Source organism: Arachis hypogaea, chromosome 3 (assembly GCF_003086295.3).
Source record: "Arachis hypogaea cultivar Tifrunner chromosome 3, arahy.Tifrunner.gnm2.J5K5, whole genome shotgun sequence".
In the NCBI taxonomy this organism is placed as follows: domain Eukaryota; kingdom Viridiplantae; phylum Streptophyta; class Magnoliopsida; order Fabales; family Fabaceae; genus Arachis; species Arachis hypogaea.
This window is the reverse complement of record NC_092038.1, coordinates 69363041-69379319: the sequence shown is the minus strand read 5'-3', so window position 1 is coordinate 69379319 and position 16279 is coordinate 69363041. Positions and strand designations below refer to the sequence as shown.

The 16279-nt window shown below is 36.9% G+C and overlaps 2 long non-coding RNA genes across 2 annotated transcripts; both read left to right on the top strand.

Annotated features, from left to right (window-relative positions):
- Positions 1-2418: 2418 nt before the first annotated feature.
- Positions 2419-10061, top strand: LOC140183805 (uncharacterized). The gene is made up of 2 exons (XR_011879968.1): positions 2419-3266; positions 9848-10061. It is a non-coding gene; the product is annotated as an uncharacterized lncRNA (long non-coding RNA).
- A 1373-nt stretch (positions 10062-11434) lies between these two features.
- On the top strand, positions 11435-15932 carry LOC140183804 (uncharacterized). Its single transcript, XR_011879967.1, has 2 exons — positions 11435-12360; positions 15719-15932. It is a non-coding gene; the product is annotated as an uncharacterized lncRNA (long non-coding RNA).
- The last annotated feature ends 347 nt before the right edge of the window (positions 15933-16279 follow it).

The window sequence follows — 16279 nt, the reverse complement described above, 5'->3', positions numbered from 1 at the left end:
ACTTGGTCCAACCTTTGATCAAAGTTGACCCTTCTTGTGTAGGGGTGTGCATCTCCTTGCATCATGGGCAAGTTGAATTCCAACCTCACATTTTCCAGACTAAAATCTAAGTATTTCCCCCGAACCATTGTAAGATAGTTCTTTGGATTCGGGTTCATACTTTAATCATGGTTCCTAGTGATCCGTGCATTGGCATAGAACTCTTGAACCATCAAGATTCTGACTTGTTGAATGGAGTTGGTCAGAACTTCCCAACTTCTTCTTTGAATCTCATGTCGGATCTCCGGAAACTCATTTTTCTTGACCTTGAAAGGGACCTCAGGGATCACCTTCTTCTTAGCCACAACATCATAGAAGTGGTCTTGATGGGCTTTGGAGATGAATCTCTCCATCTCCCATGACTCGGAGGTGGAAGCTTTTGTCTTCCCTTTCCATTTTCTAGAGGTTTCTCCGGCCTTAGGTGCCATCAATGGTAATAGAAAAAATAAAAGCATATGATTTTACCACACCAAACTTAGAATATTGCTCGCCCTCGAGCAAGAGAAGAAAGAAAAGAAAAGAAGAAGAGAAAATATGGAGGAGAGTGGAGAAAGGTGTATTCGGCCAAGATATAGGAGAAAGATTTGTGTTGTGTGAAAATTAAGGAGAATAGAGGGGTTTATATAGTGAGGGGAGAGGGAGTAGGTTCAGCTATTTAGGGTGGGTTTGGGTGGAAAAGAAATTTTGAATTTTGAAGGTAGGTGGGGTTTATGGGAAAGAGTGGATGAATGTGAGTGGTGAAGGAGGTAATTAGGAAAAGAGATTGAGGTGATTGGTGAAGGGTTTTGGGGAAGAGTGTTTATTATAAAGAGAGGATGAATGTTGAGAAGAGGGGAGAATATGGTAGGTGGGGATCCTGTGGGATCCACAGATCCTGAGATGATCCTGTGGGGTCCACAGATCTTGAGGTGTCAAGGATTTACATCCCTGCACCAATTAGGCATGTAAAATGCCTTTGCATGCAATTCTGGCGTTTAAACGCCGAGGTGATGCATGTTATAGGCGTTCAACACCCAACTGCAGCATGTTTCAGGCGTTGAACGCCAGTTCCATGCTTGTTTCTGGCGTTCAGCGCCAGCTTTCCTCAGGGTATATTCCTGGCGTTTAAATGCCAGGATGCTGCTTGTTTTTGGTGTTCAACGCCAGATCCATGCTCTGTTCTGGCGTTGAATGCCAGCCAGATGCTCCTTACTGGCATTTAAACGCTAGTAAGTCCTTCGTCCAGGGTGTGATTTTTTTCTGCTGTTTTTTATTCTATTTTTAATTTTAATATTTTTTATCGTGACTCCACATGATCATGAACCTAATAAAACATAAAAGAACAATGAAAATAAAATAAAATTAGATAAATAAAAATTGGGTTGCCTCCCAATAAGCGCTTCTTTAATGTCAATAGCTTAACAGTGGGCTCTCATGGAGCCTCACAGGTGATCAGGTCAATGTTGTAGACTCCCAACACCAAACTTAGAGTTTGGATGTGGGGATTCAACACCAAACTTAGAGTTTGGCTGTGGCCTCTCAACACCAAACTTAGAGTTTGATTTTGGGGGCTTTGTTTGAATCTGTACTGAGAGAAGCTTTTCATGCTTCCTCTCTATTGTTAAAGAAGAAGATCCTTGAGCCTTAAACACAAGGTAGTCCCCATTCAATTGAAGGACTAATTCTTCTCTGTTAACATCTATCACAGCTCCTGTTGTGGCTAGGAAAGATCTTCCAAGGATGATGTGTAACAACCCTAGTTTTTGAAAATCAAATAATTAGTTATTTGTGATTTATTTTAAGAAAATTATTTTATTAAAGGTAATTAAATGGAGTTTCTTCATAATTGGAGTTTAAATTAATTAGAATTCTTATATAATCTTTATTAGATATTTGGTATAATTGAAATTATAATTTTGATAAATGAAAAATAAGAAATAATTGTATAATTTAATTTAAATAAATCCTATTCTGAATGAATTATGTTATTAATTTGAACTCCTAGAAATTATTTTATTAGAAATGATTAGATTGATATTTATAAATACTTTAAGTTTAAGTCAATTAATGTTTGTGTACAATTTTTATTATGATTAATTACTTTATAAATTGAAATTAAAGTTTCAGAGATAGAAAAATAATAGAGATTTGTATGATTTAATCTAGAAAATTGATATTTGAATTTAAATTGTACTTTACAAAATATAATTAACTTGTTCATTTTATAATGTAAATTAGAAATAATTGATTAAACTTAGTAATATGTTGATAAATAATGTTTCTAAATATTTTTAATAGAGTACATTTGATTTTAAAATTATCCTATCCTCCAATTTTATCAAAATATCTATTCATATCTATCTATATTACTTTATAAAATCCCTAATTCCTAAATTCCCAAATCAAACTCAGAAACCCTAATTTCCCAAATTGGAAACCAAGTTCCTAATCAGAAACCCTAACCCTAGCCTCCCTCACCACAGCCGCACCCCATCCCCTTTCACCCCTTCAGTGCATCACTTTCAGTAACGGGAAATTAGAGAGGAAAGAGAGAGCTTGTACGCGAAGGGTAGCGCTGTTGTGCCTCCGTCGCGCCTCCATCACCGTCGAACTACCTTGCTATTGTTGGCTCTGTCGCGTCGTCTACACCGTCGCACCCTAGCCGTGTCGTTGTCGCCGTTCGCGGAGGAAGAGAAAGCAAGCGCACCAGAGGAAAGGTTGAAGGGGAAACTGGGACGGGCTACTCTGCCATCGTCGTGTATTGCAAACAGAGGAGGAAGGAGAAGTCTTCTGTCGTCAACGCTACGTCTCTTCACCGCTGCTCCCGTCGATGGAAGTCATTGCCATTGCCGAGCTGCTACATCGCTGGACATCATTGCTGGTGGACCGAATGGAGAAGCTAGCCAGTTCTGCTTCTGCTTCTGGGTTTTTGGAATCTGAGAAAATGCCACTGTCGCTGCTGTTTGTTGGGTTCAAGATTGTTGATGCTGTTCTTGCTCTGCTCTGTCTCTGCTTCTAGTTTTTGGGATCTGAGAAGAGTGCCACTGCCTGCTGGAATTGATGTTGCTCTGGCCTTGCTCTGGCTTTATTCTGAATTGTTACTGCTACTGTTTGGTTGAAGCTGAGACCTTTCACCATCACTAGAGCTGCTCAGAATCATCATGGTAGCTGCTAAGAGAGCAGAACGGATGTTAGAACTGCCAATGGAGCTGCTGGGTTTAGTGATTTCCGCGAGTTTCGACTTTGAGGTAGGGGATTTAACGTTTTTAATTTAGAATGCCTACCAAGTTATTGGATAAGTGCAAATGGTTAACAATATTTAAGAATTTCTTATTTGACATGAATGACTTGAAATGCATTTGAAATTAGTTAATCGTTGTGATTATTCTGAGTTGTGATTGAACTTAGATGTTGTTGTAAATAATGATTAATTTAGTGTAACTTATTAAATTGAAATATGCTGAATTAATTATTGAAAAGCGGTCGTATGGATAATTGATGAATTGAGTTTGGATTGCTGCTGTGAATGTTCTTTGGATTTTGTTGTTGTGAGTGTTTGAAACTGTAATTGATATTGGTGTTCTAATTTTGATAGATTTGTTGAAAATTCTGATCTTATGTGATATTGCTGAATTGGCTGGAATCTGGTTGTGAATTGTATTTTGAATTACTGATTTTGTGATGGGATGGCTGAGATTCTGATCTTGAGTGAGTTATTTTGAATTATTTGATATTGAATTGGAATTTTAATATGTTGGAATGGCTGTGAAATGGACTTGTGATGGGTTGGAACAGGTTGAAATGTGGCTGCAAGTGGTGATTCATTTATTGTTACTTATTAAATTGAAATATGATGATGTAATTATTGAATGAAATGTATTTGAGAAAGGTTAGTTGTGATAATTATTCTGAGTTATAATTGAAGTTGGATGCAGATGTGAACTGAGTTCAGGTTATGGCTGTGATATTGAATGGCTTCGTTGCCGTGAGTAATTAACTGATGATGTTTACCTTGATTTAAGGCCGTGATTGTTACGGGTTTTTCTGATTATTTTAGGATTGCTGGAAATTCCGATTTTAGTTGATTATGCCAAGTTAACTCCGCCTATGTTACACTTGCGGTACATAGCCGGTCCCAAGCCCGGATAAAGGAGGAGGGTTGTGTTAGGTCTTCGGCAACCAACGTAAAAATATAGCCGAACCCCCCATGACATGAATCAAAGACATTATTGCGCTAAAGCTAGGTCGTTACCCGGAAGTAACGCGCCGTATGGCTCGAGTACGGTGTCAAAGCAAGAGCCGCTGCATCGGTGCCCGGATGTAGTGTTAAATGAGCAAGGGTTCTCGCGTTTTCGTGAACGGACGAGGGTAAATAAGCTAGTTCACAAAGGAAAAGGTAAAGGTCGAAGCGACAAAAGGTTGAGATTTGGGACATGGAACATAGGCACTCTAACAGGAAAGTCCATGGAGGTGGTGGATACCATGACAAGGAGGAAGATTAACATTATGTGCCTACAAGAAACGAAATGGGTTGGTGCAAAGGCTAGGGAGTTGGATTCTTCTGGTTTCAAACTTTGGTATACAGGAAAGGTGAAGAATAGGAATGGAGTTGGAATAATTGTGGATAAGCAGTGGAAGAAGGACGTAGTTGATGTCAAGAGGGTGGGAGATCGGATCATCTCTATCAAACTTGTGGTGGAGGGAGGTGCTTTTCATGTGATTAGCGCCTATGCACCGCAAGTAGGTTCGGACGAACAACACAAGATAAGGTTTTGGGAGGATCTAGAGAGTTTAGTTCAAGGCATATCTTTGGGAGATAAGATTTTCTTAGGAGGAGATTTAAATGGCCATGTTGGGAGAGAAGTGACTGGATATGGGAGTATTCACGGAGGCCATGGTTTCGGGATGATCAATGCCGAGGGTAAAACTATTTTGGACTTTTCCTCAACTTTTGATCTTCTCATCGCAAATACATGTTTTAAAAAGAGAGACGAACATCTTATAACCTATAAGAGTGGCATGACAAGCTCTCAAATCGACTTCTTCTTGTTGAGGAGAGTCGACCGGAAATTTTGCATTAACTGTAAAATTATCCCGGGAGAGAATTTGACAACACAACATAGGGTGCTCGTCATGGATTTTCGCGTTGAGCAAAAGTTGAGGAAAAGACATCATACGAAGAACCCAAGGACGAGGTGGTGGCGGATGAAAGGTGAGGAACAAAGAAGCTTCCTAAGACGGGTAGGAGAAGAGGCAAGGTGGGATGGGAATGGAAGCGCGGAAGAGATGTGGAGGGAGATGGCAGAAGTTATTAGAAGAACAGCAAAAGAAAGTTTTGGTGAATCTAAAGGAATAGGACCAAGAGACAAGGAGTCCTGGTGGTGGAATGCGAGTATACAAGAAAAGATAAAGATAAAAAGAGAATGCTTTAAAGAGTGGTCTTTATGCCGCAATGCAAATAACTGGGAAAAATATAAGGCGGCTAAGAAAGAGACAAAAGTGGCTGTAAGTGAAGCAAGAACAAGAGCATATGAGGGTCTCTACCAGTCTTTGGATACGAAAGAAGGAGAAAAAGGTATATATAGAATTGCAAAGAGCCGGGAAAGAAGAACGAGAGATTTGGATCAGGTTAAGTGCATAAAGGATAAGGATGGAGAGGTGTTGGCTCAAGAGGAGAAGATTAATGAAAGGTGGAAGAGCTACTTCTACGAGTTATTTAATGAGGGACAGAAGACTCTTCCGAGCCTTGGTCGATTATGCACAAGGGAAGAAGATCAAAACTTTGACTACTATCGAAGGATTCGAGACTTTGAGGTAAAAGAGGCTCTAAAGCAGATGAAAAATGGCAGGGCAGTAGGACCTGATAATATCCCGATTGAGGTTTGGAAGGGTCTTGGAGGAAAAGGCATCAACTGGTTAACCAAGCTTTTTAATGAGATTTTAAGGTCAAAGAAGATGCCTGATGAGTGGAGAAAGAGCACCTTGGTACCTATCTACAAGAATAAGGGGGATATACAAAGTTGCGGAAATTATAGAGGGATTAAGCTTATGAGTCATACTATGAAGTTATGGGAAAGGGTGATAGAACGGAAGTTGAGAAAAGAGACACAAGTAACAGAGAACCAATTTGGATTTATGCCAGGCAGATCTACCACTGAAGCGATATACCTATTAAGAAGGATGATGGAGAGGTATCGTAGTAATAAAAGGGATCTACACATGGTGTTTATTGATTTGGAAAAAGCGTATGATAGGGTACCAAGGGAGGTCTTATGGAAGGTTTTAGAAAAGAGGAGAGTAAGGATCGCATATATTCGGGCAATTAAAGACATGTATGATGGGGCCACAACTAGTGTGAAGACTCAAGGTGGTGTGACAGAGGAATTCCCTATTGGTATAGGATTACACCAGGGATCATCCTTAAGTCCATACCTTTTCACATTAGTCTTGGAAGTACTCACAGAGCACATCCAAGAGCCTGTGCCATGGTGCATGCTTTTTGCCGATGATATCGTCCTTATGGGAGAGTCAAGGGAAGACCTAAATAAGAAGTTGGAGTTATGGAGAGAAGCTCTAGAAGTGTATGGTCTGTGCATAAGCCGTAGCAGGACGGAATATATGGAATGTAAGTTCAGTCTGAGAAGGGAAAACTCCAATATAGAGGTGAAAATTGGAGAGAACACCTTACGAAAAGTTAAAAGTTTTAAGTATCTTGGGTGCATCATACAGGATAATGGAGAGATTGAACATGATGTAAATCATAGGATCCAAGCAGGTTGGTCAAAATGGCGGAGTGCATCTGGTTTTATATGCGACAAAAAAGTGCCTTTAAAACTTAAAGGTAAATTCTATCGCACCGCTATAAGACCGGCTATGCTGTATGGTACGGAGTGTTGGGCGGCTAAAGGAGAGCACGAACATAAGCTGAGTGTGGCAGAGATGAAGATGTTGAGATGGATGAGTGGTCACACGCGATTGGATAAAATAAGGAATGAAGATATAAGGGAGAGAGTTGGAGTAGCACCCATTGTGGAAAAGATGGTTGAATCGCGTCTCAGGTGGTTTGGACATGTGAGAAGAAGACCGATAGAACATCCAGTCAGGAGGGTGGATGAGATGGAAGATGGACAAAGGGCGAAAGGCAGAGGAAGACCTAAGAAGACCATCCATGAGGAGGTCAAACGAGATCTACATGTAAACGGTCTCTCTGTAGACATGATACATGACAGAGCACAATGGCGTCGTTTGATTCATGTAGCCGACCCCACTTAGTGGGACAAGGCTTTGTTGTTGTTGTTGTTGTAGTTGATTATGCCAAGTTGGTTATTATGGTTGAATTTTGTTGATTTTGTGAGATTGAATTATAAATTGTTTGATGAGAGATTATTGTGATTTTGGTATTTTGATGGGTCAAATTGAAACTATTGCTGTTGAGTTGGTTTATTATAATGGGTTTAGTTAGTGATTAATTGAAGTTGGGCTTAAGGAATAATTGGACGATTGAATCTTAAAATGTTGAACTAGTTATGATTTTTCAAAGTTAAAGTGTAAAACTTGATTTTCTGCATTATGTTTAAAAGAAGCCGGACACTTTGAAAAGCTATAACTATTTCTGTGATTATCGGAATTGTGTGAGACTAAGTCCGGATTGAGCTTGGGAATATAGGGAACTGAACTGCTGAACTTGAGGCTTTTTCACTAAGTTTATGATTTATGGTGAATTTTTGAATCATGGATGTCAAATCTGGTTTTTCTGCTGAGCATTTAACACAGCAGCAACTTGATTTCTTTAATGGAAATTCTGCATTTTGAATTTTGAAATGGAACCAATTTTAAATGAAACTTTGGTCCTAATACTTTAATTTCATAAAAATTTAGAATTGTTAGAGTTGTGGTTTTAAAGTTTTGGATTTTCAAAGAAAGATGTTTTATGCAGTAAAAGTCGGGCTTTGTTTTTGAAGTCAGTAACTTTGAGGTTTTATAATTTTTAAATCTGAAATGGTATTGAGATGCAACCAATTGGATGTGAAAATTAAGTATGTTTAGCATATGTGACTTAAATTTCAGGGCTATCCATGTTTTAATGAGTAAGTTATGGGACTTGGAAGAAGATAAGTTCATTAACTTTTAAAGCAGAATTCTGCAGAAAATTAGTCAACTTCTAAGTGATATAACTTCTTTATTAAAAATGATATTGACCTGAAACCAATTGGAAAAGAAACTTGGATGATTGAAGTAGAACTGTATTAATTTTTAAAGTCATTAAATTTAACTTGGATTTTATATTGAATATTGAATATCACATGCTGCTGCTGTTTTTCTGGTTTTACGCACTGCAGAGCAGTCTCGGTTTTTCCTTTATTCCTAAGGCTAGAGAAACCAGAAAATTATGATCTTTGGTTTGTTAGAAAGCTTATTTCAAGTTGAACGCCTGGACATAAAGTTTGCGCAATTCCGAGTTCATTTGCTATATTAAAAACAGAAAAGAAGATAGGGTGTTGAGAATGCTTGAGTGATAGTTGTGAGTTTATAAAATTAAAGATGAACCTTAGCATTATATGGCTGATTCAATGTTGGAATTTGCTTGTTTCTGAATTGAATTGATATTGGAAAAGTTGAAAAGAGTTTGGTAAATTGTTTGGTTGGGACCCGTAAGGGTGGCTAAGTCCTATTTTTTAAAGGAGATTATGTCCGAATTTTTATAAAAGTATAAGGACTTAATCAGAATCAATATTTAAGGCTTATCTAATGATAATAACTTCAATGATTCTTTTAAGAAAAGATTATTTGGTATACGGGATTGTGGGCAAGGACGTGGGTTTTGTCCCGCTTGCATATTTATGATTACAAAAGAGAATAAAAAAACAGAGTACCTGTTGAAAGGTCATTTGTTGCTTGAGGCAACCCCTGAGATGTGTTTATTCATTTGTTGCATTAAGGCAACTCCAGATATACTTGTATGATCATCTGCTGCAGTGAGGCAGTCAGATAGATAATGGTATGATTATTGAGAACGCTTTCCTACGGTACAGATTCAATTTTAATTCTGTAAGGCAGAGGGGATATTTCCTGCTACAGAAGTACTGTGACCACCTGTTCCATTTCTGTAGTGGCAGAGGGGTTATTTCCTGTATACAGAAGGTGTGTCGGCGTACATCCCTGCAGTGGCAGATGTGTTATTTCCTGCGTGCAGTGGACCCTGTGGTGGCAGAGGGGTTATTTCCTGTACACAGGGGTATAGCCAATAGGAAAGCCTTATCCAGACAGAGGTTGCTGGATAACGTCGGGAGCGGGTCTGTAACCGACAAATGAGCTCATTACCTGCACTAGGGCTAGACATGCATCATTCTTATTTGCGCATCTGCATTTGATTGTGTTTGCTTGTTTTATTTCTTTATAATTTGTGTTGCTTGTCTTGTTTCTTTGTGATTGTGCTGTTTGTCTTGGTGACTTGCTTGTGTGTTTGATTAGATATTTTTGTTGATGCTGTGAACTTAGTAAAGTATTGAGGAATGGTATTTGTGAAATGAGGTTTGGGTATATTATTTATGTTGCTGATTTACTTAGTTAATGTGATGGTTGAGGAATGCTATTTGTAGCTGATGAATTGCTAATGCGGTTGAGACTATATGTAAGTAATATGATTTAAAGAAAGGGATTTAAACGGTTTCAAGTAAGTCTTAAGAAATATTTGAAAAGGTTTGATAAAGAACACTACATTGGAAACTTGAGTTAATTATTTGCATGTTAATCATTACTTTTACGGCATTCCTATTCCCTACTGAGAACGTGTGGTTTGTTCTCACCCCAAAATCTTCCACCCTTTCAGTGACACAGGTTCGAAGACTCCGTTTGAAGCTGCAGGCGATTATAGATCTTATTTATGAGTTAAGTTTATGACTTGAGTTATTTTCATAGAAGTTCCCTCGCTCTTGTTGCTTAACATTTTTATTTTATACAGAGGGATAGGATTTGTATGTGAGTTTTATTTGAAATCTTTTGTATGACAGATATTATTATTAGTAATTATGTGATTATTATTACTTGGTGATGCTTGCTATATGATTTGATAAATAAAAACCAAAATTTTCTGGTATTTTTTACTAAAACTGGATCGCAATATCGAACTAGAGGCTCAATAGTAAATAGTTAATAAAGGAAAGCAGGTTGGTAACGCCTTACTTTCGGTACGATCATGACGTTCTGGAAGTTGGGTCGTTACAAGATGGTATCAGAGCAGTTTGTTCCTGTTAGAGCCTTGGGAATGGACTGACTATGCTTCACTGCATACTCTGAGTGTCTGTCATGCTTTGTGACTTGTTCTGATAACAAGAGTTTGTGTTTTATTTGCATGACTGTCTGATGATTAACACTGTTGGTTTACCATTGCATGCCTCATGGTATTAGGTCTGGCCAACTTAATACTAATGATTTATGTGTATGGGAACACTAATGGGTTATCATAGACGAAATAGAAGAATAGGTAATGCGATTTACGGGGTTTGGGAGCGTTAGAGGTTATGAAGTTAGCTTCGATTCGACGTATAATCTTTATTCGTGCCACATGAACTCGTGCTATCTTTTTCTTCGTTGCTTTCATTGGAATTCTCATGTTTGAATTTCCTTCTTAGAATGTGATTTGCTTGTTTCCCAACCATATTTTGTCATTCTTGTATACCTTTGCCTGCCTATAAATCTGATTGTTTACGTAACTCTTTGAATATTCATCCCTGACAATGCCTATACTTTTGTTCATATATTCTGCTTTCTTTGATTTCGATTTGAACTTATTTTATTCTAACAATTTTCGAGGGCGAAAATTTTTCTAAGGTGGGTAGAATGTAACAACCCTAGTTTTTGAAAATCAAATAATTAGTTATTTGTGATTTATTTTAAGAAAATTATTTTATTAAAGGTAATTAAATGGAGTTTCTTCATAATTGGAGTTTAAATTAATTAGAATTCTTATATAATCTTTATTAGATATTTGGTATAATTGAAATTATAATTTTGATAAATGAAAAATAAGAAATAATTGTATAATTTAATTTAAATAAATCCTATTCTGAATGAATTATGTTATTAATTTGAACTCCTAGAAATTATTTTATTAGAAATGATTAGATTGATATTTATAAATACTTTAAGTTTAAGTCAATTAATGTTTGTGTACAATTTTTATTATGATTAATTACTTTATAAATTGAAATTAAAGTTTCAGAGATAGAAAAATAATAGAGATTTGTATGATTTAATCTAGAAAATTGATATTTGAATTTAAATTGTACTTTACAAAATATAATTAACTTGTTCATTTTATACTGTAAATTAAAAATAATTGATTAAACTTAGTAATATGTTGATAAATAATGTTTCTAAATATTTTTAATAGAGTACATTTGATTTTAAAATTATCCTATCCTCCAATTTTATCAAAATATCTATTCATATCTATCCATATTACTTTATAAAATCCCTAATTCCTAAATTCCCAAATCAAACTCAGAAACCCTAATTTCCCAAATTGAAAACCAAGTTCCTAATCAGAAACCCTAACCCTAGCCTCCCTCACCACAGCCGCACCCCATCCCCTTTCACCCCTTCAGTGCATCACTTTCAGTAACGGGAAATTAGAGAGGAAAGAGAGAGCTTGTACGCGAAGGGTAGCGCTGTTGTGCCTCCGTCGCGCCTCCATCACCGTCGAACTACCTTGCTATTGTTGGCTCTGTCGCGTCGTCTGCACCGTCGCACCCTAGCCGTGTCGTTGTCGCCGTTCGCGGAGGAAGAGAAAGCAAGCGCACCAGAGGAAAGGTTGAAGGGGAAACTGGGACGGGCTACTCTGCCATCGTCGTGTATTGCAAACAGAGGAGGAAGGAGAAGTCTTCTGTCGTCAACGCTACGTCTCTTCACCGCTGCTCCCGTCGATGGAAGTCATTGCCATTGCCGAGCTGCTACATCGCTGGACATCATTGCTGGTGGACCGAATGGAGAAGCTAGCCAGTTCTGCTTCTGCTTCTGGGTTTTTGGAATCTGAGAAAATGCCACTGTCGCTGCTGTTTGTTGGGTTCAAGATTGTTGATGCTGTTCTTGCTCTGCTCTGTCTCTGCTTCTAGTTTTTGGGATCTGAGAAGAGTGCCACTGCCTGCTGGAATTGATGTTGCTCTGGCCTTGCTCTGGCTTTATTCTGAATTGTTACTGCTACTGTTTGGTTGAAGCTGAGACCTTTCACCATCACTAGAGCTGCTCAGAATCATCATGGTAGCTGCTAAGAGAGCAGAACGGATGTTAGAACTGCCAATGGAGCTGCTGGGTTTAGTGATTTCCGCGAGTTTCGACTTTGAGGTAGGGGATTTAACGTTTTTAATTTAGAATGCCTACCAAGTTATTGGATAAGTGCAAATGGTTAACAATATTTAAGAATTTCTTATTTGACATGAATGACTTGAAATGCATTTGAAATTAGTTAATCGTTGTGATTATTCTGAGCTGTGATTGAACTTAGATGTTGTTGTAAATAATGATTAATTTAGTGTAACTTATTAAATTGAAATACGCTGAATTAATTATTGAAAAGCGGTCGTATGGATAATTGATGAATTGAGTTTGGATTGCTGCTGTGAATGTTCTTTGGGTTTTGTTGTTGTGAGTGTTTGAAACTGTAATTGATATTGGTGTTCTAATTTTGATAGATTTGTTGAAAATTCTGATCTTATGTGATATTGCTGAATTGGCTGGAATCTGGTTGTGAATTGTATTTTGAATTACTGATTTTGTGATGGGATGGCTGAGATTCTGATCTTGAGTGAGTTATTTTGAATTATTTGATATTGAATTGGAATTTTAATATGTTGGAATGGCTGTGAAATGGACTTGTGATGGGTTGGAACAGGTTGAAATGTGGCTGCAAGTGGTGATTCATTTATTGTTACTTATTAAATTGAAATATGATGATGTAATTATTGAATGAAATGTATTTGAGAAAGGTTAGTTGTGGTAATTATTCTGAGTTATAATTGAAGTTGGATGCGGATGTGAACTGAGTTCAGGTTATGGCTGTGATATTGAATGGCTTCGTTGCCGTGAGTAATTAACTGATGAGGTTTACCTTGATTTAAGGCCGTGATTGTTACGGGTTTTTCTGATTATTTTAGGATTGCTGGAAATTCCGATTTTAGTTGATTATGCCAAGTTGGTTATTATGGTTGAATTTTGTTGATTTTGTGAGATTGAATTATAAATTGTTTGATGAGAGATTATTGTGATTTTGGTATTTTGATGGGTCAAATTGAAACTATTGCTGTTGAGTTGGTTTATTATAATGGGTTTAGTTAGTGATTAATTGAAGTTGGGCTTAAGGAATAATTGGACGATTGAATCTTAAAATGTTGAACTAGTTATGATTTTTCAAAGTTAAAGTGTAAAACTTGATTTTCTGCATTATGTTTAAAAGAAGCCGGACACTTTGAAAAGCTATAACTATTTCTGTGATTATCGGAATTGTGTGAGACTAAGTCCGGATTGAGCTTGGGAATATAGGGAACTGAACTGCTGAACTTGAGGCTTTTTCACTAAGTTTATGATTTATGGTGAATTTTTGAATCATGGATGTCAAATCTGGTTTTTCTGCTGAGCATTTAACACAGCAGCAACTTGATTTCTTTAATGGAAATTCTGCATTTTGAATTTTGAAATGGAACCAATTTTAAATGAAACTTTGGTCCTAATACTTTAATTTCATAAAAATTTAGAATTGTTAGAGTTGTGGTTTTAAAGTTTTGGATTTTCAAAGAAAGATGTTTTATGCAGTAAAAGTCGGGCTTTGTTTTTGAAGTCAGTAACTTTGAGGTTTTATAATTTTTAAATCTGAAATGGTATTGAGATGCAACCAATTGGATGTGAAAATTAAGTATGTTTAGCATATGTGACTTAAATTTCAGGGCTATCTATGTTTTAATGAGTAAGTTATGGGACTTGGAAGAAGATAAGTTCATTAACTTTTAAAGCAGAATTCTGCAGAAAATTAGTCAACTTCTAAGTGATATAACTTCTTTATTAAAAATGATATTGACCTGAAACCAATTGGAAAAGAAACTTGGATGATTGAAGTAGAACTGTATTAATTTTTAAAGTCATTAAATTTAACTTGGATTTTATATTGAATATTGAATATCACATGCTGCTGCTGTTTTTCTGGTTTTACGCACTGCAGAGCAGTCTCGGTTTTTCCTTTATTCCTAAGGCTAGAGAAACCAGAAAATTATGATCTTTGGTTTGTTAGAAAGCTTATTTCAAGTTGAACGCCTGGACATAAAGTTTGCGCAATTCCGAGTTCATTTGCTATATTAAAAACAGAAAAGAAGATAGGGTGTTGAGAATGCTTGAGTGATAGTTGTGAGTTTATAAAATTAAAGATGAACCTTAGCATTATATGGCTGATTCAATGTTGGAATTTGCTTGTTTCTGAATTGAATTGATATTGGAAAAGTTGAAAAGAGTTTGGTAAATTGTTTGGTTGGGACCCGTAAGGGTGGCTAAGTCCTATTTTTTAAAGGAGATTATGTCCGAATTTTTATAAAAGTATAAGGACTTAATCAGAATCAATATTTAAGGCTTATCTAATGATAATAACTTCAATGATTCTTTTAAGAAAAGATTATTTGGTATACGGGATTGTGGGCAAGGACGTGGGTTTTGTCCCGCTTGCATATTTATGATTACAAAAGAGAATAAAAAAAACAGAGTACCTGTTGAAAGGTCATTTGTTGCTTGAGGCAACCCCTGAGATGTGTTTATTCATTTGTTGCATTAAGGCAACTCCAGATATACTTGTATGATCATCTGCTGCAGTGAGGCAGTCAGATAGATAATGGTATGATTATTGAGAACGCTTTCCTACGGTACAGATTCAATTTTAATTCTGTAAGGCAGAGGGGATATTTCCTGCTACAGAAGTACTGTGACCACCTGTTCCATTTCTGTAGTGGCAGAGGGGTTATTTCCTGTATACAGAAGGTGTGTCGGCGTACATCCCTGCAGTGGCAGATGTGTTATTTCCTGCGTGCAGTGGACCCTGTGGTGGCAGAGGGGTTATTTCCTGTACACAGGGGTATAGCCAATAGGAAAGCCTTATCCAGACAGAGGTTGCTGGATAACGTCGGGAGCGGGTCTGTAACCGACAAATGAGCTCATTACCTGCACTAGGGCTAGACATGCATCATTCTTATTTGCGCATCTGCATTTGATTGTGTTTGCTTGTTTTATTTCTTTATAATTTGTGTTGCTTGTCTTGTTTCTTTGTGATTGTGCTGTTTGTCTTGGTGACTTGCTTGTGTGTTTGATTAGATATTTTTGTTGATGCTGTGAACTTAGTAAAGTATTGAGGAATGGTATTTGTGAAATGAGGTTTGGGTATATTATTTATGTTGCTGATTTACTTAGTTAATGTGATGGTTGAGGAATGCTATTTGTAGCTGATGAATTGCTAATGCGGTTGAGACTATATGTAAGTAATATGATTTAAAGAAAGGGATTTAAACGGTTTCAAGTAAGTCTTAAGAAATATTTGAAAAGGTTTGATAAAGAACACTACATTGGAAACTTGAGTTAATTATTTGCATGTTAATCATTACTTTTACGGCATTCCTATTCCCTACTGAGAACGTGTGGTTTGTTCTCACCCCAAAATCTTCCACCCTTTCAGTGACACAGGTTCGAAGACTCCGTTTGAAGCTGCAGGCGATTATAGATCTTATTTATGAGTTAAGTTTATGACTTGAGTTATTTTCATAGAAGTTCCCTCGCTCTTGTTGCTTAACATTTTTATTTTATACAGAGGGATAGGATTTGTATGTGAGTTTTATTTGAAATCTTTTGTATGACAGATATTATTATTAGTAATTATGTGATTATTATTACTTGGTGATGCTTGCTATATGATTTGATAAATAAAAACCAAAATTTTCTGGTATTTTTTACTAAAACTGGATCGCAATATCGAACTAGAGGCTCAATAGTAAATAGTTAATAAAGGAAAGCAGGTTGGTAACGCCTTACTTTCGGTACGATCATGACGTTCTGGAAGTTGGGTCGTTACAAGATGGTATCAGAGCAGTTTGTTCCTGTTAGAGCCTTGGGAATGGACTGACTATGCTTCACTGCATACTCTGAGTGTCTGTCATGCTTTGTGACTTGTTCTGATAACAAGAGTTTGTGTTTTATTTGCATGACTGTCTGATGATTAACACTGTTGGTTTACCATTGC